General features: G+C 36.9%; 1 protein-coding gene and 1 pseudogene across 5 annotated transcripts in view; one reads left to right on the forward strand and one right to left on the reverse strand.

Annotated features, from left to right (window-relative positions):
• Nucleotides 1-26,175, reverse strand: part of FRMD5 (FERM domain containing 5) — a 287,084-nt gene that overhangs the window by 224,804 nt on the left and 36,105 nt on the right. The window lies entirely within an intron of this gene.
• On the forward strand, nucleotides 9,049-10,506 carry LOC150016387 (nucleosome assembly protein 1-like 1 pseudogene; annotated as a pseudogene).

Raw genomic sequence — 26,175 nt, forward strand, 5'->3', positions numbered from 1 at the left:
TTTTACACTATGTGAGATGGAGAACCGAATGTCAGAGAAGAGTACACACATGATCTGATTCACACTTTGAAGGTATCACTCAGCCTAGAAAAGCGACTACTGAGGGATAAGCATGAGAAGGAGGCAGACCAGCCAGGAGCCTATTTATTGCAATGCCAGGACAAGGGTGATGGTGGCTAAATGAGCTTGAGTCCCCAAGTCTATATAAACTACATCTCAGAGTACTGAAAAAAACTATACAGCTGTGTTGCTCACACAATCACTATCAATGATTTTTTTTTTACAACTTACAAAAGAACAAGAACAGTACCAGAAGTCTAGAGATAAATGTTTTCCCAATTTTAACAAATGGAAAATAGGAAAGGCAGATTCCAGAAAGTAGGAGTCAAAACAAACCTACCATGAACAAAACAAGCCCAATTGGCTTTATTGCCTCTAAGAAACCTTCAACTCTTCCCAATTTTTTCATATTCCTTTCCAGTCCTTAGTCCTATGCACACATAATTTTTCAAAGTCATAATTATAATGTAGACAATTATATTGCCTAATTGTTTTAGATTTCACTGTATTGTAAGCATTGCTCTATGTCATGACTCTGGCATAACTTTTTAAATAATTTCAAATGAAAGGCAACAATCAGACAGGCAAGTGTGTAGATGAGACATAAAATATTGAACTGGAGTCACAATATTATTTAAAACACAAACCTGACACAGATATGTTTTTGGGTCATGACAGGGAAATTATGAAATAGAACTTTTTTTTATGAATAGCAAACATTTTAATAAAAACAGAATGTCAGAAATCCAAGAACCTTTTCACAAAGATGGTTAGCTAGAGTGAATATTTATTTCTATTCTATAAATTCTAGACAAGAACTTTATTTCTCTATGTACATAACTAAGAAATGGTTATGATAAAATATAAAAGTAGAAATAAAAAAAGAGTAAGATTTGTAGTTAGTGGGATTTTCTACTTTTCGGACATATTAATTCATCATAGTCTTCAAAGAGCAAAACCCTTTATTACCTTCCACTGATAGAAAAATGTGTTACATCTCCTGAATTCCCTTAGCCAATCATTGTGCACTGGAATTTTAAAATACATACTGTCCTCTTCCTCCTTAGGGGTAACAGATACCATTTTATTTCTGTTTTATGTTTTGGTTCAGACAACTATGCAAATCAACAGCACTTTTAACGTGTCAAGAACCTAAAAGAAATAATTTGAAAATGAAAAACAATATAAGTGACAGACAGTTCTGGTTAAGATCACTGTGTACGTTCATACTTTGAGGCCACCCTGCCCCTAACTCCTGCAATTAAGAAAAACAAAAAATAAAAAGTAAAAACTATAAAATTTGAACTGTTACATTAATTAGGGTTCAAATGCAGTACAAAAAAACCTCTAGTATTTTAAGAAGAATCAGATTTAATATTGGGTTGGCCAAAAAGTTCATTTGGTTTCTTTGGCACAATGGCTCTAGTAGCGCTTACTTGTCTTTAACTTCATTCGAAACAATTTTGTTAGATTGTATTGTGACACTTGTCCTAACAGCATGCACTTAAAAAAAAATTGGTGAATTTTTGTGCAGCCATTTAATATTGAAGATGGAAGAAAATACACATTTTCAGCATATATGCTTTATTATTTCAAGAAAGGTAAAAATGCAACTGAAACGCAAAAACAGATTTGTGCAGTGTGTGGAGAAGATGCTGAGACTGACTGAATGTATCAAAAGCAGTTTTTGCAAAGTTTCTTGCTACTATTGACATTTTGGCCAAATAATTCTTTGCTGTGGGGCTGTCTCATGCATTGGAAGATGTTTAGCAGCACCGCTGGCCTCTACCCACTAGAAGCCAATAGCGGGAGATAGCTGACATACTTCAGAATATCCAAATCAATAAAGTTATTGGTGAAAATGAAAAATGTGTCTTTTATTTTACAGAAAAACCAGATGAACTTTTTGGCCAACCCAATACTTTGGTGCGAACACTTAAAAGATGCTAACAAAATAATTGGAAGGGTTGGAAGGACAGGCTCTACATGAGACCTCAAGGAATGAAGTCTCAGAATCCACACAGAACTGGCCTGCCCAGGGACTGCCACTTCTGCCACAATCTGAAAGTTAAGGAAGCAGGGCACTAGGATATCAAGTGCTGGGCAGGATTATACCTTCTTAGCCACAGTTCAGGAATTAGGTAACCACCAATGCAATTGTTGGCTCTGAGAATGCCTTAGCTCCAGTTAGGGATCAGAATGTTGCTTCCAGAATTGTCGACTTTGGGAACATAGCCCAAGACTGCAACTTGGGGATCAGAAACAGTCACAAACTCTAAGCCACTGGATCTGTTCCAGCAAAATGATACCATGTGTACTACACTACGCCCTATCCCCAGTGAACTTGGTTCTGAATTCAAGTCTCATAGAAGTGAATGTTAGTGCAATATGAACCACATCAGCAACCCCCGATGTAAGGAAGCCTATGTTGTAATTTTTACTTTCTAGTCTGTGCAGTAAAGGAAGGCATACGAGGAGGTTGAAACAGATGCTGAGTTATCCAGTCTACCATACATGCCATAGCCATATTCAGAAAGATGAAAATAAATTATATGATTCTATTGTAATATATTGGTTATAATAAATATTTCCAAGGACTATAAGTGGAACAGAAACACAAAGCAGTGAGTGAGGCTTTATGGGCTCCAGATCTGGACGTAAGCTAAGATGGCCAGGTATTCAGCTTCTGTAGGTTAATGAGAATTAAACATGCCTCACTTTAGGCAGGGAACTGGAGCCAGGCTCATTGCTTAAAACCAGAGAGTGGGCAGAACTCCAAAAATGAGATTGAAAAAAGGAGCTGTACACCAAAAGAGGCAGAAGGGGCAAAGATTCAAGCCAGTCATTTGCTAGCTCAGTAGCTGTATGTATGCTGTCACCATTATCATGAAGATCAGAAACTGAGTTACCTACTGAAACCAGGTGGAAGCAACCTCAAACAAGGCTCTCTTAAAATTAAGCTCTCAAACCAAATTTCCAAAATACATGAAGAAAAATAATATCACAATTACCAACATCAACTATTGAGAGATTAATTCACTCAGACAAAATGAAAATAATAGAACAACCTAAAAAATGACATTAAATAAACATATCTAGGATCCTCAGAGAGATTTTTAAAAAGGTAAAACAGCCATAATAGAGTTACATGTACAAAATGTTAAAAGAACTGTCAAGCTAGTATTCAATGTGCAGCTAAGCTATCATTAAAATATCAGGTAAAATTAAGACATTTTAAGACCAACAAGGATTCTTGAGTTTTCCACTAATAGATATTGATATATTTTAAGATGTGCTTCAGGAAGAAGAGCAACAAAGAAGGAAGCAAGGTGTGCTGGTCAGGTCCTACAAACTGACAAAACATATTATCAAATGTACATAAATATTTATTATTAAAAATAACCTATTTTTCATACTTAAAAGTAACAACATGAATGAACCTTGAAAACATTTTGCTAAGTGAAAGAAGCCAGTAACAAAACCACATATGGTATATTCCATTTATAGGAATGTTCAGAATAGACAAATCTAAAGAGAAAGAGAGCAAATTAGTTGTTGCCTAGGAGTGGGGAGACAGGAGGGAATGGGGAGTAGGATAGGTACTGTTTATGGTTACAGGATTTCTTTTAAGGAAGACGAAAGTGTTCTAAAATTAGATTGTGGCAATGGTTTCACAGCCTAGCAAATAAACTAAAAAACTATGAATTGTGCACTTTCAGTGGGTGAATTATAAGGTATGTGAATTATATCTCAAAGTAGTAGCTTCTAAAAGTGGAACTAGAAAGGAGAAGGGGGATGTTCAAATACGCTAAGATCCTTTTTAACTATGATAGAAATTTTTGCAGTTATGTGTAAATGTTAAAAACTTAAGAATAACCATTACAAGAACAGAAATGCCATCTCTAGCTCCCAAAATCCATAGAGGAACAAAAAAGATAATACAATTTTATCAATCTAAATGACAAAAGAAATACAAAAAAAGAAAGAAAAAAATAAAGAGAAAATACTCATTAAAATTGCAAAAATTAGTTAAAATCTTTCTCTAAACACATTCATCTATTAAAAGTCTGTAAGCTTAGATTAACAAATTCAACTGGAGACACATCTCTAGTTAAGACAAAATAAAACTTGATAAAAAACAAGAATAGGAATAAAAAAGACATTACACAATATAAAAAGAACACTCTACAAAGAAGATATAATGAACTTACGCAACTAATTATATAAGCTTCAAATGTATAGGAAGCAAAAACTGACACAATTAACAAGAAGAAACTGACAAAACTAAAATCAGGAGATTTTAGCACTCTGTTATCAAAACTGACAGACCAATCAGATAAAAATTCCCTAACTCACATGTGGAATCTAATGAACAAACTGAGCTAACAATGAAAATGGGGACAGACTCATAGATGGAGAGCTGGATGACAGCTAGTGGGGGTAGGGGAGGTTAGGGGGTGGAGGGATTGAGCAAAAAGGAAAAAGGACTCATGGACATGAACAGCAGTGTGGTGATTGATGGGGGGAGTGGGGTATAAGGGGACTAAAAGGTAATGTGAAAAAATACAATAAAGATTTAAAAAATTCCCTAAGGATATAGCAAATTTGAACACAATAGTAAGTTTGATGAGAGATACAGAGAGATCCATCAGATAGATAGATATATAGACAGATGATAGAAAACCCTGCACTAAACAGAAAAAGAATATACATTGGTTTTAAGCACATAGAAGACATTTATTAAAATGTACTACATATTAAACAAATGTAAATATACATGTCTAAATATATAATATTTGAAGTAATGCTTTTGAAATATATACAACAAAACCGAAAAAAAAAGTACTATATATTAGGTCTCAAAGGTAGCATCATCAACTAATTTCTAAGAATACCAATCCCATTCTTTAAGCACAATGCAAATAATCAGAAATCAAAAATAGAAAGTAAATAAAAAATGTTTAGAAAATTTTAAATGTACTTAAATACAGCTCATAGGAATGAAATCAAAATAGAAATCATGAAATACTAGAACTGAACAATAATGAAAGTACCAAATGTCCAACCTTGTAAAAATGTAACAAAAAGAAGAGGGACGGTCAAGAATGGAATAATGATGTCCATGTCCACTATCATCACTTCTAGTCAACATTATTTTGGAGGTCCCAGACAGTACAATGAAGTAAGAAAAAAAGATGAAATAATTCAAATGGAAATATATCAAACTGCTGTTATTTGCACATATTACTTTTATAAAAATCCAAGAGAATCTATAATTAGAATTAATGAAGAGAATTCAGCAAGGTTGCTAGACAAAATATCAACTTACAAGAATTTACAGTATTCTTATATACCCATAGTAACCAATTTGAAAATGTAATTTAAACAAATAAACCAACTACACTAGCAATACACATTACAAGCTAACTGGAAATAAATCCAACAAAAATATGTGTAAGACTCTGCCAGAGGAAAGTATAAAACTGTATTAAAAACACAAAGGAGAACCAAATAAATAGAAAAATATATTATGTTCATGAATAGAAACACTTGATGGACTAATACCTACCAATTATTCTCAAATTATTCCATAAAAAAAATCAACACAATTCCAGGAAAAATCCTATCAGGAACTTTTATGGAAATTAAGCTCATCCTAAATTTCACATAGAAAAGTAAAGAGCCAAGATAATTTTGAAGGAAAATGGTAAAAATAATTAAAATAGTGTAATGTAAGCTCAAGGATAGACAAACCAATGGAACAGAATAGAGAACTCAAGACAGTCAAGAAACTTGATATCGGACAGTGGTGGCATTCTAAATCAAGGGCAGGGAGCAGGCATGGGGGGCAGCGCGGGGCAGGGGGCAGAGCAGACAATTCATTAAAAGATACTGGGATAATTGGCTATGCACATGAGAAGTTAGATACCCACAATACAGCCAAATAAAACTGATGGGGAAAAAAATTAATTCTAAATGTGAAAAGCAAAACTGTAAAACTTTCCAAATGAATTATAGCATTGTGGTTCCTTTAACTTTCTTACTTGATATAGTCTCTAGGTTCTAAACAATACCAGCTGTTCTCCTCAAAGGGTACCCTGTACTCAGAACTGAATTCTTGTAATTGGGAAGCCTCAGAGTAAAGTGACAGCATCACCTTCCCAGCCCTGTTACTAGACTTCTGCTAACACAGCCTACCTAAGACCACATTGGTATCATTTGTTCACTACAAAATAGGACTGATGAATACTGAACTCTCCATCTATTAAGTCCCTAAGTCATTTTCACACCTGCTAAACTTAAGCCAAGTCTCTCACATTATGGGCTTATTTGTATAGGGTTCTTTGCTTCCTCCATATATAAAGCGTTATTCTTATATCTATTTAATGCTATCATTAAATTAGGTCAGTTGTCTTTGTGGTGACCTTTTCCATATCTCCCTATGTCACCAAATGTGTTCATTATCCCTTCCCACACTATGTCATTCACAAAATCAATAAGCATGCCTTCTGTAGAAGGCTTCATCCAAAGAACTGATGAAAATGTTGATCAAGAAGTTTTAAACAGAAAAGCCCAGAGGTTTCATAGCAGAAAATTTCTTCCATTGATTCATCAATACTAATCCACATAATTGTATTAGCAATTAGTCCATATTTTTCCATCTGGACTTTAAAAGTATTACGATGTGATCAAATATCCTATGTGTTTTGGCGAAGTTTTGTTTATTGCATTTCCATGATCTGTCAATCTACCAAACCTTTAATAAGTAGAAGATAAAATATAACTTGGTTGTAGTGAACCCATGGCAACATCAAATAACTTGTGCTTCTATCTTAGATGCTCACGACCATTTGTTAATAATTTTATATGTTCATTAGAAATTAACATAAATTACAAGAGACCAAATTATGAAGACACCACGCATTTATAACATAATTACTATAATCTCTATAAAAGACATTAATTATTAAATAGTGTGGAACAAAAGTAGGCTTACAATTGTGCATACATAAAACACAGTTTATCCCTGTGTTATTATTTATTTATTATTGTATTATTTTTCATTTGAACAACTGCAAACATACTTTTGCCCCACCCTCTGTGTGTGTGTGTGTGTGTGTGTGTGTGTGTGTGTGTGTGTGTGTATAATCTTTGCTATGTGTATGCCAGAAAATTTCTTTAAAATCTACCATTCAGAGAACAGAGCTGAAAATTCTAACAAATGAGCACTCTGGGGTGGGGGAAAAGATTGGGGAAGGTAATAAATGTAAAAGAATAAATGAGTTAATAAGAATTACTTTGGCTAAGTTAAGAAACATTACACTGGGATACAACTGGGCAAATTCTGCACTTCCCCCTCGGAGGAAGGTAACCAATGTGTTCCAAATGCAGGTAGAGTTAGGAAACTCAGCTCCAAGATAATAGGGGGTGCCCACCTGACCACAAGGAACGTACCACTCACAGTCTACCCAAACACTGAAACTGAAAATTAGAACATATTCTGCCATCTCATACTGCCAGCTTTGAAACACCTTTTCATATGCTCTTTCTGATGAATTCACACATGACTACTTAAGATATTTACTTCCATCTAGATTTTTTTAAATATTTGTATTATTTTATTTTATTTTTTATTATATTTGTTTTAGAGAGAGGGGAAAGGAGAAAGAGAGGACGAGAAACATCAATGTGTGGCTGCCTCTCACGCACCCCCAACTGGGGAGGTGGCGTGCAACCTAGTTATGTGCCCTGACTGGGAATCGAACCAGCGACACTTGGTTCACAGGCCGATGCTCAATCCACTGAGCCACAGCAGCCAGGCCATCTAGCTTTCTTAATGTCCTACAAATACAGAATGTTCACTCTGGGACTGAAAAATGAGCTGTCCATAATGATATTGTGTATACAGAGAAGGACACACAGCCAAAAGTTTTCACTAACCATAAAGAAACATGAGCAAGAATAAATATTTTGCTATTTAAAGTACTTTTCCAAGAGTTCCATTAATAAGATATTATTAGAGAATTATTAACGCAAAACTAATTCTGGAGACAAAGAAACATGGTATTTCCCAACAAACTACACTAGAGGGATCAGACTTCAATATTGGATAGTAAACAATATTATCTTTGCCTGAAGCTCTTTTTCTTGATTGTAAAGAATAAATAGAAACAGAGAACTCCTAAAAGCTAAAAACTATAGCCAGCTACTGTGAGTGACTATGAAAGTCCCCCAGAGCCTATTAGTGTCTAATACAGTAGGCATTTGGGGTGGGTTTTGTTTGTTTGTTTGTTTGTTTTTTGTCTGCTTCTTTGCAGCCACTTCCTTTTCACCAGGAGCAAAGCTAAGAAGACAATCATTTAGATACCATGATTACCATTCAATATCTATTTTCTTAGAGATATCAGTAGAACTTGTGACCTGAAGGATATTCTTGAAGCCACCTAATACAACCACCTAAACTTTACAGAGGAAAAAGAGACCCTAAGAATTCAAGAGCGCAACATCTCTAATTAGTTAGTAGTGAAGCTGGAACAAGAATTCAGATCATGAGGCTCCAATGTCACAGTATAATCTTCATTTCCCCAGGTCTCATTCTTCTACCAAGGACTCATTATAATTTTTCATCCTCTCAGTCATCTTGGCCATCATCAGATATTTCACAGAAGCCTAACAACTCCAGGTAGATGCAGAATACATTGGGATCCTATAATCATAGTATTGGGTTGGCCAAAAAGTTCAGTTGTTTTTTCTATAAGATGGGTTCAGTAGCACTTAGTTGTCTTTAACTTCATTCAAAACAACTTTGTTAGATTGTATTATAACAGCTGTCATATCAGCGTGCATTTTTTTAAAAACTTACCAAAATTGGTGAATTTTTTTGTAGCCAATTTAATACTAATAGTAGATGGAAGAAAGTATGCTACATTTTTGGCATATTGTGCTTTATTATTTCAAGAAAGATAAAAATGCAACTGGGTGTTTTAGCGCCATCTGCTCCCGGCGCCGCCTCTTGCTCCTCCTGCCGCCACCCTGAGTCACTGACTGCGCAGCTCCGGCCGTCTGGCTCCCGGTACTAGCCATCGATATTTGGAGTTCTTACAACATGGCAGACATTGACAACAAAGAACAATCTGAACTTGATCAAGATTTGGATGATGTTGAAGAAGTAGAAGAAGAAGAGACTGGTGAAGAAACAAAAATCAAAGCGCGTCAGCTGACTGTTCAGATGATGCAAAATCCTCAGATTCTTGCATCCCTCCAAGAAAGACTTGATGGTCTTGGTAGAAACACCAACAGGATACATTGAAAGCTTGCCTAAGGTAGTTAAAAGACGAATGAATGCTCTCAAAAACCTCCAAGTTAAATGTGCACAGATAGAAGCCAAGTTCTATGAGGAAGTTCATGATCTTGAAAGAAAGTATGCTGTTCTCTATCAGCCTTTATTCGATAAGCAGTTCGAGATTATTAATGCAATTTATGAACCTACGGAAGAAGAATGTGAATGGAAACGAGATGAGGAAGATGAAATTTCGGAGGAGCTGAAAGAAAAGGCCAAGATTGAAGATGAGAAAAAGGGTGAAGAAAAAAAACAAGACCCCAAAGGAATTCCTGAATTTTGGTTGACTGTTTTTAAGAATGTAGACTTGCTCAGTGATATGGTTCAGGAACATGATGAGCCTATTCTGAAGCACTTGAAAGATATTAAAGTGAAGTTCTCTGATGCTGGCCAGTCTATGAGCTTTGTTTTAGAATTTCACTTTGAACCCAATGAATATTTCACAAATGAAGTGTTGACAAAGACATATAGGATGAGGTCAGAACCAGATGATTCTGATCCCTTTTCTTTTGATGGACCAGAAATTATGGGCTGTACAGGGTGCCAGATAGATTGGAAAAAAGGGAAGAATGTCACTTTGAAAACCATTAAAAAGAAGCAGAAACATAAGGGACGTGGGACAGTTCATACTGTGACCAAAACAGTTTCCAATGATTCTTTCTTTAATTTTTTTGCCCCTCCTGAAGTTCCTGAGAGTGGTGATCTGGATGCTGCTGCTGAAGCTATCCTTGCTGCAGACTTTGAAATTGGTCACTTATTACGTGAGCGTATAATCCCAAGATCAGTGTTGTACTTTACTGGAGAAGCTATTGAAGATGATGATGATGATATGATGAAGAAGGTGAAGAAGCGGATGAGGAAGGGGAAGAAGATGAGGAAAATGATCCAGACTATGACTCAAAGAAGGATCAAAACCCAGCAGAGTGCAAGCAGCAGTGAAGCAGGATGTGTGTGGCCTTGAGGATAACCTGCACTGGTCTACCTTCTGCTTCCCTGGAAAGGATGAATTTTCACCATTTGACAAGTTCATTTCAAGTTTTTTGTTGTTTGTTTGTTTGCTTGCTTGTTTTTGTTTTTGCAGCCTAAAATAAAAATGTCAAATAAAAAAAAAATGCAACTGGAATGTAGAAAAAGATCATAAGTGATCATTTGCTACTCTTGTGGTTATGCAAATGAACAGGATAAATTAAAAATGGACTTAATGCAGTCCCTTTAATGACAAGGAGGGTAATCTTAGGGAGAAAAATTGTTATTCAAGGAAAATCACAATGATCAGTGATAGACTATAAAGTAGTGCAGCTAACCATCTTTAAAGTCTCTTTTCATTTAAAATATGTTTTCACCTGAAAGTTAAACTATGTCTGTGGTATCATCAAAGATATTTAAGTTACAGGCAAGAAGAATGTCAAATGCCTTGCAACTGGATGTATTTCCGATAAGACAGTCCTACAGATTTAGAGACTTGTATGTGGGTTATGTTACATAAATTAACATATGTTTTCTGTTTTCAAAGGGCATAAGCCTATGATCTCATTACCTGAGTGATTGTACATATAGGTCTCACTTAATCCTGTCTTCATCGCTGCCTCCTGAGACTCAATGGTTTGGCTGAATCAAGTGGCTGGGTTGGTGAAGAATGAGGAGAATACAACAAGGATGCCAGCCTGTTAAACCAAGCACACTGTTGTCCATGGACAGCCAACTGACCTGGAGTCTGCACGATCCTTCCCCATGTGGGAAGACCACCCTCCCCTCCACACCCCCACTCTCATTAGGGATTTCTGGACCCAAGGGTAGGTAGGATGGCGACCATATCCAGCTTGAAGCAGCTAGAGGAGCTCGAGACCTTCGCCCATTGTCCTTTATAAGATTATAAAGGGTCTTAATATCTGAGAGAGATTGTTATTTTTTATTGTTAAAATAATTAAATCAATTATTTATTAAAAAAGAAGAAGAAGAAGAATATATGAAAGGTTGAAGCAGGAGAGCTTATATGTATGAACCATGGGCACAAACTTGGGGGGGAGGTTGCTGGAGGAGGGGGGTGCTGGATGGAGGGGAGTAAAGGGGAAAAAATTGGAACTATTATAACAATATAATCAATAAAATATACTTAAAAAAAGAAAAGAAAAAAAAAGATTTGTGCAGTGTATGGAAAAGATGCTAAGACTGATTGAATGTGTCAAAAGTGGTTTGCAAAGTTTCATGCTGGAGATTTCTCATTGGACAATGCTCCAGAGTTGGGTAGACCAGCTGAAGTTGATAGTGATCAAATTGAGACATTAATTGAGAAAAATCAACGTTATACAAGACATTAGTTGAGAAAAATCAATGTTACACCATGCAGGAGATAGCTGACATACTCAAAATATCCAAATAAATAGTTATTGGTGAAAGTGAAAAATGTGTCTCTTATTTTACAGAAAAAAACTAAACAGACTTTTTGGCCAAACCAATATTTTGGAATGGGAAGAGTCTTTAGACTACCCCTCCATACTTCTCTCCCTTTTACAGGTAAGCACACAGAGGTTAAGGATTTAACATAAGCTCCCAATGTGGAGCCCAAGGTCAGAATTAAGAAGTGGCTCCCCTGATTGCCAGGCCAGTTTTCTTCATACTTCATTTCAGGGCTTTTCTACTATTTTCTTCTCTCTTAAAAATAAAAACCAATAACAGCTTCTTTTTAAGAACAGGGCTTTATAAGTTGGAGATATCTACAGAGTAGGTATTATTTTTATAAATATTTCTTCTTTTTTTCTTTTTCAAGTAAAACCCCTCTGGAAAAGGAGCTTGTAAATAAATAAGGCCCACTCAGCCCCTGAACCTATCAGCCTGTGGACTGATCACTCCCTAAAGGATCCTAGACTATAACAACTTCTCTTTGCAGGGACATCCTGAGCCACGTTGTTTCTGTGGACTGGCTTGAAAACCTAATCACCATTCAGTGCTTATCTACTTCAAACACATCATCCCATAAGCAACTGACTTTTGAATACTTGCATAATTCATAAATATGCATTGTTATATTTAAGACATTCCATTCATTTTCCCCAAACAAAATCCTTCTAAAAGGTAGAACTTGCAGTAGAGGGTTAAGTCCATATGACATCCAAACTGTGAGGAGACTGAGGAAGCTCTTGCTTGTTCCTTTCCTTTAGCAGGCTGCAAAGAAAGGTGCTCGTTGGTGCAGGATTGATATGGAAGGCAGGACAAGAAAGGGTTCTGATTCAGACCTGGCCAGAGTCACACGATCACAGGCTTATTATTGAATTTGTCCCAATAAGTTGTTCTGGAGGCAGAAAACTCTTACTCTTTTCAGTTTATTTAAATTTAAAATAAAAATTTCTCGAGTACAATGCCAACAGGATACAGAGGTAGGCAAAAGTAGGAGTACTTATGGAAATACGATAATTAATAAATAATAATACAAGAATAAACTGTTTTGTGTACTCACAATTGTACATACACTGCAGGAGTCTATTTCTCCATTTTTGCTGCTTCACTACTAATTCTGTTTGACAAACCTACCTATAAAGGCCTCCTGCAAACATCTGTCCTACGGTCCTAATGCTCCAAGCCATCAGAGGCCTGGCAGACAATAAAGCTCTAGAGAACTGAACACTCCAGCTACTCACTGTAGGCCAAAGTGGGAATGGAAAACGATCAGCTGTTATGCACCATCAAATTAGTGTGTCCATTAACCCTCAACTCTCTAAAATCCAGCATCTCTTTAAAATCAGTTTCAATGAATATATTACCTTTCACTGTTGTATTTGCTTGAACAAGTGTTCCATAAATGTGGTGTTCTTATAGCAGCAAACCACCAGGCTTAATTGTTGGTGTCAGTAATAGAATTTAGAATAAGATTTGGCAGGAAAATGTAAATGGAAACTGAGATGACAGAAAATTACAAAAAACACAAAACAGAAAATTTGGGAGTAAAATCCATTTCAGTGTAAAATTTATCTGAGAAGTACTGGGACTTCCAGTCAAGATGGAGGCATAGGTAAACATGCTTTGCCTCCTGATGCAACCACAGAAAGAATTACAACTAGACCTCAAAACAAATAACACCCAAAACTGTCAGAAAACCAAGCTGTATGAAGTCCAACAACTAAGGATTTAAAGAAGCCACATTCATCCAAACAGGTAGGAGGGGCAGAGACATGAAGATGGGTGGAGAAGCCCAGAGAGGTGGTCATGGCAAACAGGTGGAACCAAATTCACATGTAGCGGATAAAAATTGGGATAATTCCCTGGCTGGTGTGGCTCAGCTGACACTTGCAAACCAGAGGGTCGCCAGTTCAATTCCCAGTCAGGGCACAGGCTTGGGCTGCAGGCCAAGTACCCAGCTGGGGGTGTGCAAGAGGCAACCACACATTAATGTTTCTTTCCCTCTCTTTCTCCCTCCCTTCCCCTCTCTCTAAAAGTAAATAAAACCTTTTTTAAATTTGGGATACTTTGGGAGTGATCCCAGCCCCAGGCCAGACCACACAACCCAGGGTTCCAGCACCAAGAAGATAAATCCCCATAACTTCTAGCTGTGAAAACAAGTGAGAGTAGGGGCGATGGAATAAACTGACGGATTTTCTGGAAATTCCACTTAAAGGGCCTGCACAGACTTAGAACATATGCAGACCCACCCTCCTCTGGGATTCAGCACAAGGGCAACAGCTGGAAGGTGCCAGTCACATATAGCAAGTAAGTGATGTGGCTAGAAACAGGGCAAGTGCAAGACAAACCTCCAGAAGCCAGGTGGTGGTGTTGTCCCCTCACTAAACCCTTCCCCCACACAGAGCCACAAAGAGGTGAAGCCAGTTGCCCCACACTGGTGATTACCTGAGGTTCTGCCCCACAATTTACAGGTGCCTTTTCTACAATAGGCCACACTACTAAGACAGAGAGTCAAAGCACCTCTACCTAATACACAGAAACAAACACAGGGAGGATGCCAAATTGAGGATACAAAGAAATATGGCCCAAATAAAAGAAAAGAAAAAAAACCCAGAAACAGACCTGAGCAAAAAGGAGATAACCAACCTATCAGATGCAGAATTCAAAACACTGGTGATTAGGATGCTCAAAGAATTCACTAAGTACATCAACAACATAAAAAAAGACATAAAGGTTATACTAAGTGAAATAAAGAAAAATCTACAGGGAACCAACAGTGGAGGCAATGAAGCCAGTATTCAAATCAACAATTTGGAACATAAGGGAAAAAAAGCATTGAAATAGAACAGCAAGAAAAAACAAAAATTCAAAACAACAAGGATAATATAAGTGACCTCTGAGACATCTCCAAACGTATCGACAATTAAGCAATAGAGGTGCCGGAAGGAGAAAAGGAAGAGCAAGAAATTGAAAACTTATTGGAATAAATAATAAAAGAAAACTTTCCTAATTTGGTGAAGGAAATAAGACACACAAATCCAGGAAGCAGAGAGTCCTAAACAAGTTGGACCCAAAAAGTAACATACCAAGACACATCATTATTAAAGTGCCAAAGGTTAAATATAAAAAGAGAATCTGAAAAGCAGCAAGAGAAAAACAGAAAATTACCTACAAACGAGTTCCCATAAGACTCAGAAAATTTCTCAAAAGAAACTTTGCAGGTAAGAAGGGACTGGCAAGAAGTATTCAAAGTGATGAAAAGCAAGGATCTAAAACCAAGATTACTCTGTCCAGCAAAGCTATCATTTAGAATGGAAGGACAGATAAAGTGCTTCCCAGAAAAGGTAAAACTAAAGAAGTTCATCACCACCATGGCCTTATTATATGAAATGTGAAAGTGATATATTTAAGAAAAATGAGATCAAAACCATGAACATTAAAAAGGCAACAAATTCCCAACCATCAACAACTGAATCTAAAAAAAAAAAAAAAAAAAGCAAACAACCAGAACAGAAACAGAATCATAGAAATGGAGATCATTTGGAGGGTTATCAGCTGGGAGAGGGAAGGGAGAGAATGTGCGAAAAGGTGCAGGGATTAAGAAGCATAATTGGTAGATAGAAAATTGATAGGGGGATGTGAAGAATAGTATAGGAAATGGAGAAGCCAAGGAACTTATATGTACAACCCATGGACATGAACTAAAGGGGAGGGATTGCTGGAAGGAAGCAGGGTACTGAGCAGACGGGGGCAAAGGGGCAAAATTTGGCATAACTAACAGCATAATCAATAAAATATATTAAAAATTAAATAAACAAAACTTATCTGAACAGGACTCCAACTCTAAGAAACCCAATCCTAGAAATCTCTACTGGGAGTCCAGAATTTGTTAGCATTATTATTCACAGTTACAATTCTGATTGCACACTAGCAGTCCAATTATATTTAGTAAGGAGGGACACCTGGTTACCAAGGATAATCCTGAAGGAGAAAGTTCAAGATTTAACCCATATAATGTGGTGAGCACATGCACACTTGGCCACTAATAAAATATAATTGGCCCCTTTATTTTCATTTTAATCATCTTTATTAGAAGAAAAATACATGATACTAAAGGAGCTTTCCATATGGTAACAGCAACTTAAAATTTAATGGTCTATTACCATGTAGAAAATTAATAATTATGATTTTGCATAATGGGAATGGAACTGAACTTTCGCTTTGATGTAAACTTGAAAGAATTTTATTTTTTAATATGACTTAGAAAAGGTGTTAAGAACAGAACAACCAATACAGTACAGAAATTTTTCGTTTTCCCTAATTACCGTGTTACTCTTTATCTGCTTACATGCTTGGTTACTTAGGGAACCAAAGCTTTTTCTTTGGGATTAATTTGGGTTTTAATCCTACTCAATAGCATAAAACAGTATTTATGATTTATAATCAGAGCACATTTATATGATGCTTCTGAGTGAAAATTGCTTGGTATATACCACTAATTAACTTTCAGGGAACTGTTTTCATTGCAAAACAGGCACCACTTTATGGATAAAGCCTTTCTTGTAAGCACTATATAATGTCTTTTATATCTGGCCTATTAACTCATATTCATACATAAAGTTATCTCCATAAAACAAATTCTAAATAGTTATGACAATTTTAAAAGATGAAGAGTCCTGAAACCTCACAGAAAGATTCTAGAAATCACACAGCTCTCTCCTATTTTAAAAGACTTTTTCTTCCTTGTTTGCCCTCTATCCCCTTCCAAGAAGAGATATTAACACACTGTATTGATTACAGTTCCTTCAACAATAAAATCCATATTGAAAACTCTTCTGTGAAGTGAGAATTCAATACTTATCACTCACTGATTCCTGGCTCACACCTTTCCTCACATCACATCTTACTGAAGAGCATGACCACTTAGAAATCTTTCTCAAACTCTGTTCCTTGGAACAACAGCATTCCACAAAAATGTATGTTCAACATAAAACATAAAAAATGTTAGTAATATTTATTTTAAAATTTATCTTAAATACATGTCTAAGTAAAACACTAAGCACCTTAACAGTTATTACTGTATGCAATCTTAAAGTAATAATGCACAACCCCAGGAGAAATATAAACATTATGTTGGCATATATGAACATGGATACAAAATGTTCATAGCCATATTATTCATAATAGAAAAAAGATGGAAACAACCAATATGCCCACAACTCATGAATGCATAAATAAAATGTGGTATCTCTAGTTGTATATTTATTATTTGTATTTTTCTGTAGATACAGATATACTTTAATTAAAAAGTTTCTTTTATTGATTTGAGAGAGAGGAAGGGGGAGAGAGTAGGAAGAGAGAGAGGGAGAGAAGAAGAGAGAGAAGGGAGGGAGGGAGGGAGAGAAACATTATATCCATTCATGCATTCATTGGTTGATTCTTGTACACGTCCTGACCAGGGATAGAACCTGCAACATTGGTGTACTGGGACAATGCTCCAACTGAGCTACCCAATCAGAGCAAAAGTTTATTGTTTTTAAGAAAGAAAAAAAAAAAAAAAGAAATGGTGCACAATACCTGACAATGCCACATTTGATCTGTCATTTACCCAGAATACATACAGTTACAGAGAACATGTATTGTGAATTCAGTAAATGCTGGTCTATGTTCTGAATCCTGTTATTTTATTTCAACATATTTTTGTGATATTTTATTTATTATACTAAATATTTATATCACTTAGTTGTTCCCCATTGACCTATGGCTAGTTCATAATCTAACAAAGACCCAAGAAATCAAAAAGTCAGAACCCTTCAATGTGACAATAATAATCACAACACTTGGTATCTAAAAAATTGGAAGATGTCCAACATGACACAATTTATAATTTTCAGAGCTGCCTACTTCAATCAAGAGCAGTAGATTACTGCAAACCTGCATTTCATGTTCTTCCCTCTGTTACAAAAGCCTTTCTGAAATAAGCTTAGGCTGCAACAAAACACTCACAATAAAATAGATTTGATGCTACATTTGCTATGAGGATCAGACTGAGCAAGATGGTTTCCAACCGTAAAGACAGGATATGTATAAAATGCAAAACATTGTTTTCATTTTTATTGCTTTTACTGTTGCATTTTAAAACAAAAGCCACAATAAAGACATTTTTATCTGGCAATATTTATTCTTTTTCTGAATTTCTTTTTCCTGTAGATTAAGACCCTATTATAAAAGAAAAAAGCAAAAGATTCAAATTCCTTACATTTCTGCAGTCACTAACTCCTCTGAAAAACAAGTTTGCTACGTTTTAATCCAAGCACTAATTATACATTTCATTTTTACATTTTTAAATGTCCCATGGTCAATAAGTTTCGGAAACTCTGACCTAGAATTATCTTTTCAGTTTCAAAATATCCCTAAACTTGTGTTCATAATCATCACCTTTTATGGTCTTACATTTTTTAAAGATTTTATTTATTTATTTTTAGAGAGAGAGGAAGGTAGAAAGAAAGAGAGGGAGGGAAACATCAATGTGTGGTTGCCTCTCACACACCCCCCAACTGGGGACATGGCCTGCAACCCTGGCATGTGCCCTGACTGAGAATCAAACCAGCTACCCTTTGGTTTTCAGGCTGGGGTCTTATATTTTTTTTAATTCACTAATTTAATTCCTCCATTACCACTTCTTGTTTTAATGACTAGATGCAATGGCTAGATGCAATAAGGAGTATAATGAAATATACAGAAGGTTCTCCAGAGGAAAGAGGGGAAAAAAGAGCTGATAGTAATGATAACCAGCATAGTATCATAAAGGTAGACCCACTGAGGCAAAATCAAAGCCTTAAGTGCCCTGAAAAAGACTACTGTTTAGTCTCAATGGATATAAGCCATTTATATGTCCAATTGTTTTTAAAAATACATGTATAAATAATTGTTTAAAATTGTATATTATGGTCATCAAAGATTGCACTTTTGGAAGTTAAGAAAGGTTAAAATATTTTTATAGTAGCTTTTTATCACTCTAAGCATCCCCTAAAACATGTGAGTCTAATCTTTGAGTTGTATATATGTTTCCAGGAACACATAATGTATGAAAATTGAGGAATACTTATACAGCACAGGTAGGCTGCTGCTTCTGAAGCTAAACCTCATATCTACCCTGCCATTTGGATGTATAAAAACGAGATTTGATATACAGTGACTTTTATCCACTATGTGTGGTATTGTAATAAACATTGGGAATACATATTTTTACCTGACTCTTCAGGATACACAAGAAACCAGTAACAGTAATTATCTCTCAATGAGTTTTCTGAGCATCTTGATCACCAGTGTTTTGAACTCTTCATCTGATAGGTTGGCTATCTCCATTTAGCTTAGTTCTTTTTCTGAAGTTTTGAACTGTTCTTTCACTTGGGTCATATTTTTTGTCTTCTCATTTTGGCAGCCTCCCTGTGTTTGTTTCTGTGTGTTAGGTATAGCTGCTTTGACTCCCGGTCTTCGTGCTCCTGTTACATTGTAAGGGGCAGAGCCTTAGGTATTCACCAGGGCAAGGCATCCCATTGCACCACTTTGTGGTGCTGTATGTGGGTAAGGGGTCAGAGAGGGAACAATGTTGCTTGCTCAGCACTTGCCCCATTTCCAGTCACTTCACCCATTTCCTATATGCAACTGGTGCCCTTCTAGCTGTTGCCCCAGTAGTGGCTCCCAGAGTGGGTGGGTTTGTGTGTGTTCTAGGACCATGAGGGCCCTCTGAATGGACTCTCCTGGGAGACTGGTAGTTTCTTCCACCACCCCACCCTTACTGATTTTCACAGCCAGAAGCTACGAGGCTTTATTTTCCTGGCACTGGAACCCTGGGCTGCACTATCTGGACTGGGGCTGGGATCACTCCCCATTATGTCTCTCTGACTTTTATCCGCTATACGTGAATGTGGGAACCACCCATTCTGCCACTACTGTTGCCTTGTCACCACAGCCCTGACACTGCCATACTGCATCCTTGCTGCCCTGGCTCCTCACATCTGCCCCTCCTACTGGTCTGGATGAATATTTCTCCTTTAAATCCTTGGCTGTCAGACTTCCATACACTTCTATTTTCTGGCAGTTCTGGTTGTTTTTTGTTTTGAGGTTAGTTGTCATCCTTCCTATGGTTGTGCAAGAAGGTGAAGCGTATCCACCTACACTTCCATCTTGGGCAAAAGTCTACATGCTTTTATTCTTGAAAAGCATTTTCCTCTAAATTAAACATACCTTTAGGAAGATAAGTCAACAAAATCACAACATCTGCTTTGTTCAAAAAAAAACAGAACATATTTAACCAAATACCTTGGCTAGGCTCATAGGAAGAAAGATCTGTTTTGAACATTCTTCTGTTGAGTTACTACTTATATTATATTTTAAATGAGGCAATCAGTTACATTAATGCATAGTGTGACCCTAAGTTACCAGTGAATGAATTAGGTTAAAATGTTAGAGGCAGGTATTTTAAAGTAACAATCAGATGGTTTTATCATATTTAGTTAAGAGTTTAAAAGAAAAGAGCCTGAGTAACAATGATGATTTTAAAAGTCCTAAGAAGGTAAATGATACTACCAAGATACCACTTTTTCAATGTCTTAATACAGAAATTTTTAAGTGTTTTATGTGAAAACCACTACTACAAAGTCATTTATATATCACGAATTGTAAATCTAAAATACCATTAGCTCATTATGTTCACTTATAGGTGAGATTGTATGGTATTTGTCTTTCACCACCTGGCTTATTTCACTTAACATAATACTATCCAGTTCCATTCATGCTGTCGCAAAAGGTAGGAATTTCTTCTTTCTTTCTGCTGCATTATTCCATTGTGCAAATGTAGCACAGTTTTTGATCTACTAGTTTACTGGTGGGCACTTAGGTTGTTTCCAGCACTTGGCTACTGTAAATAACACTGCTATGAACATTGTGGTGCATAGGTTCTTTTGAATTGGTGTGTCAAGATGCTTAGGGTATAATCCCAGCAGTGGGATCGCTGGATCAAAAGGCAGTTTTGTTTTTAGTTTTTTGAGGAAATCCCATACTGTTTTCCACAGTGGCTATACCAGTCTGCATTCCCAACAACAATGCATTAGGGTTCCTGTTTCTCCACATCCTCACCAACACTTGTTTGTTGATTTGTTAATGACGGGCATTCTGACCTGTGTGATGTGGTATCTCATTGTGCTTTTAATTTGCATCTCTCTGATGGCTACTGATGTTGAGCATCAAACAAGCAAAATAGAACTAGTGACATGGAAATAAGGAACTGACAGCAATCAGAGGGGAAGGAGGAGGAGGATAACAGGGGAAGGAAGGGGGAGGGTCTAATCAGGAACAAGTATAAAGGACCTATGAACATGAACAACAGGGACTATGGGAGTTGGGGGTGGGCAGGGCAGGGGAGAGCACTGGGGGAAAAATTGGGGCAACTGTAATTGAACAAGAAAATTTTAAAAAATGAGAAAACAAAAAAACAAAATACCACTATCTCTACAATATGCAAATGTACAATCTAATTTCACTTTAAATTACTCTCACTTCCTTTCTTCACTAGACTCCAAACAGGAAAGAAAACGGAGGAGTAAAAAAAAAAGAAAGAAAGAAAATGCAGGAACTTCGATCAGATCTGCATGACTCATGTTGTGTCAATTGCAAATTTCGGATTTCAAGCCTTTAAAAAAATAAACTTCAAGGACCCTTCAAATTATGTTCACGTCATATATCTGATTTTAGACAACTGAATCACCTCACTGGACTACGTTTTCTACCTGATTCAGATATCTTCTCTTGCTGCCACAAATATGTTTATTCAGTGTAAATGGAGTGATGAAGATTGACCTTTCTAGTTGAGCAGTTGGCTGAAAAGGATTTTAGATTGTATGCTTAGGACTTTACTTGACTCAGTTTAAGGCAAAAAGAAGTAAAAAAAAAAGCCTTCATGGATGGCAGATCCATATATATAATTCTTATTCTAGGAATGTTAGAGCATCTGTCCCACCCCATTTGATAAATTCGGCATCTCACATCAGGGTGAGGTATAACCAGAAGAGAAATGCTGAACTACTGTGAGAAGTTAGGGATACCAAACTAGACTCAGTGGCAGTTCTTTAAAGAATTATTCTCACCCCGGCCAGGTGATTCAGTTGGTTGAAGGATCATCCCGGACACCAAAAGGTTGAGGATTTGATTTTAGTCAGGGCCCATACCCAAGGTGCTGGTTTCACCTCTGGTCAGGGTGCATACAGGAGGCAACCGACGGATGCCTCCTCCCTCTCTTCTTCCCTCCCTCTTTCCCCCAGTCTCTAAAATCAATAACCATATATTCAGGCAAGAAATTTCTAAAGATAAAAAATAAGAGAAGGAATTGTTCCTGTCTATTTTTCTGTTTCCGGGCATGAGGAATGAACAGAAGAGAAAAAACCAGCTCACTGTGTCCTTCAGTCCTACCCAGTACCTTGATTCATTCCAATGTCTTTTCACTGATTTTCCATGCAGTATCACAAAAATAACAGAACATACATTCCTTCTTTTTTTTGTACCTCATAACCTGACAAATACAGTCATCTTGAAAACCCACTATTCTTGCTATTTCAGACCACACGTATTGTCAGCATTCTGTAAAATTTTACTAACTAATCCTTGTCCCACTCACCCAGTTACTGTACACTCTAACTGAACCCATCGCTCGCTAAAATTATAAATATGAGAGTATGTGCAACTGCTGAGAAATTGTATACTGAAAGCAATCCTCAAAAACAAATTTCATGAATATCTAATGGAAAGTTGAAAGAGTCTATATTTATGAAATTTCTTTTAGACCCGCTACCTGATTTTCATTCAGCGCTGGCATGTAAGCAAGTACTAATTTGCATATCTGACAGGGAGCTGAGCCCAATCATTTATTCACAGCAGGCACAGTGCTAGAAGCTAAGGATGCAAAGGTAAAAGACTCCATCAGACTCTTCATTCAAAGACCTCAAAGTCTAGCGGAAGACCAAAAACCTACAATCATAATATTGCAAATGTGTCATGATAGGAGTTGTCCAACCTGTCACGGAAGGATAAAAAGAAAAAAAAGGGCCTAATTCAAGTCTAAAAGGAACTGGGAAGTTTCTCAGATAAGGTGGCATTAGAATCAAGTATGGAGATAAGGTGTGGCAGTGATGATATAGGCTCTTTTACTCAGAGGAAGCAGCATAGAAAAAATGATGTTCTGTCTGGAATGATGGAAGAGTTCTGGAAACAGAGTGGTGATTGGTTACACAACATTGGAAGTACTTCATGCTACTGAACTGTACACTTAAAAAAGGTAAGTTTTTTTAATAAAAGAAATAAGTTATAGGGATATAATGTGCAGTATGATGACTATAGTTAAAAATACTATATTATATATTTGAAAGTTGCTAAGAAATAGATCTTTGAAGTTCTCATAAAAAGGCAAAATATGTAACTACATGTGGTAACAGATGTTAACTAGACATAGTGGTGTTCACTTCACGATATATTCAGATAGCACATCACTATGTTGTATATTTGAAACTAATGTTATATATCAATTATATCTCAATTTTTTAAATGGTAAATTTTATGTTATGTATATTTTGTCACAAGGAAAAAAAAACATATCTCTGAGAGAGATGTCTGTGGTGAACACTGGATGAAGATGATTCGAGGCTAGACCGTAAGAGCTCTGTATTTCATACTAAAGGAGTGAAGGTGAAGTCAGAGAGGAAGGACTGAAAACTTCAGAAATGCTTGAGGCTATTAATATAATCCAGTTCAGAAATGAAAGTCTGAATTCTAACAGACAACAGAGACAAAAAGAATGAATAGATTTCCAGGAGAGCAAGACAGAAGATGAAAAGGTCTTGAAGGCTAAATGTAAAGAAACAGAAAATATCTGGAATGCCTCTCAGGTTTCTGGTTTGAAACAATGGTGCCCTTCACCCAGAGAGTGAAAACAAGTGAAGCAGCAGGCTGGATTGGGGAGCATGGTAACCTCTGCTTTGACCTACCAAGTCTGAACCCTGTGGATAAAGAATGAAGACCAGCAGTTGGAGGAACTGCTTCATTTCTTGAATGGATTAGTGGACTCTGTGCTTGCTTCGAGGCCTTGGTGACAAAGCACAGCCCCAGATCTGAGAGGGAAGTCACTTTTCCACACCTCTGAACAGAACCAAGCCCCTTGTCACGCCAAAATTAAGGGCTTTGATAGACTCATTCTGATAGCTGCCTCTCTGTCAAGGCCCTGAGATTCTCAGCAGTACCTTCAGTGACTCACTGAGGGCATCATCAATCAACAAGGGTAAGCCAAAGATGAATAACATGGCTGGCACTTCATGGTGGCAAATGCTGACATTTAGGTGTCTCAGAAATAACTGAGGACAGGAATCAGACATGTTGGGAAGGGAGGGGCAGGCTGAGTTATTATAATTTGGAGAATATAACTAGACCTGTTTTATTTTCTTAGGCTACTTACTGAAGCCTGCAGCTTTCCAGTTAATATACATTTTAGCAACGTGAAACCATGTCATTCGCTTTTTTTTTACCAACTTAACCATTTTAAAAAAATGTATTTTATTGATTATGCTGTTACAGTTGTCCCAATATTTTTCCCTTTGCTCCCCTCTGCCCAGTAACCCCCTTCCCTCTAACAGTACCTTCCCCCTTAGTTCATGACCATGGGTCATGCATAAAAGTTCTTTGGCTTCACCCTTTCCTATATTATTCTTAATTTCCTCCTGTCTATTTCGTAACTACCAATTATAATTCTTAATCCGTGCATCATTTCCTCCATTCTCCCCCTTTCCCTTCCCAGCTGATAACCCTCCAAACAATCCCCATACCTATGATTCTGTTCCTGTTCTGGTTGTTTGCTTAGTTTGTTTTTGTTTTGTTCCTGGTTTTTTGTTTTGTTTTTTCCAATTCAGGTATTGATAGTTGTGTTTGTTGCCTTTTTATTGTTCATAGTTTTGATTTTCTTCTTCTTTCTTAAGTAAGTCCCTTTAACATTTCATGTAATAATGGCTTGGTGATAATGAACTCCTTTAGCTTTACCTTGTCTGGGAAGCACTTTATCAGCCCTTCCATTCTAAAATGATAGCTTTACTGGATAGAATAATCTAGGTTGTAGGTCCCTGCTTTTCATCACTTTGAATACTTCTTGCCAATCCCTGCCTGCCTGCAAAGTTTCTTTTGAGTAATCAGCTGATAGTCTTATAGGCACCCCTTTGTAGTTAACTCTCTGCTTTTCTCTTGCTGCTTTTAAGATTCTCTCTTTATCTTTGGCTTTGGCATGTTAATTATGATGTGTCTTGGATCCAACCTGTTTGGGACTCTCTGTGCTTCCAGGACTTATATGTCTATTTCCTTCACCAAATTAGGGATGTTTTCTTTCATTATCTTTTCAAATAAGTTTTCAATTTCTTGCTCTTCCTCTTCTTCTTCTGGCACCCCTATGATGTTGGTACTTTTAAAGCTGTCCCAGAGGTTCCCAAGACTCTCATTTTTTTGTTTTTGCTTTTCTGTTTGTTTGTTTGCATTCTTGTTTCTTCTTTCTGTTCTGGTTGAATGTTTATTTTTTCCTTTTGTTCCAAACTGTTAATATGAATCACAGCTTATTTCCCTTCACTGTTGGTTCTCTGTAGATTTTTCTTTATTTCACTTTCTGTGATCTTCATTTCTTCATTTTTTTGCCATACTTTATGAGTTCTCTGAGCATCCTTATCACCAGTGTTTTGAACTCTGTATCTGATAGGTTGGCCATCTCCATTTTGTTTAGTCCTTTTTGGAGGGGACATTGTTCCATTCTTTCATTTGGGCCATATTTCTTTATCTCCTTAATTTAGCAGCTCCCTGTGTTTGTTTCTGTGTATTAGGTAGAGCTGCTTTTATTCCCTTCCTTGATAGGGTGGCCTATGTAGCAAAAGCACCTGTAAACTGTGTGGGGCAAAACTTTAGGTAATTGCCAGGGTGGGGTTACCTGCTTCACCACTCTGTGGCTCTGTTTGTGGCGGGAGGCTGAGAGAGAGGACAATATCAATGCCTGGCTTCTGGCAATTTGCCTGGCTCTTGCCCCAGTTTCAAGTCACTTCACTGACTTCCTGTATGCGACTGGTGCCCTTCCAGTTGCTGCCCTGGGGTTTGCATACATTCTAAGACCATGTCCTTTTAGTGGCAAATATCCAGCAGTTTCTTCTGCCACCCCACCCCCAACTTGTTTTTACAGCTAGAGGTAATGGAAGCTTATCTTCCTGGTGCTGGAACCCTGGGCTGTATGGTCTGGACTGGGGCTGGGATTGCTCGCTCCCAGAGTATCCCTCCTGATTTTTATCCACCACACATGAATGTGGAACCAT

Source organism: Furipterus horrens, unplaced genomic scaffold (genome assembly GCF_987537825.1).
Source record: "Furipterus horrens unplaced genomic scaffold, mFurHor1.1.pri manual_scaffold_3, whole genome shotgun sequence".
In the NCBI taxonomy this organism is placed as follows: Eukaryota; Metazoa; Chordata; class Mammalia; order Chiroptera; family Furipteridae; genus Furipterus; species Furipterus horrens.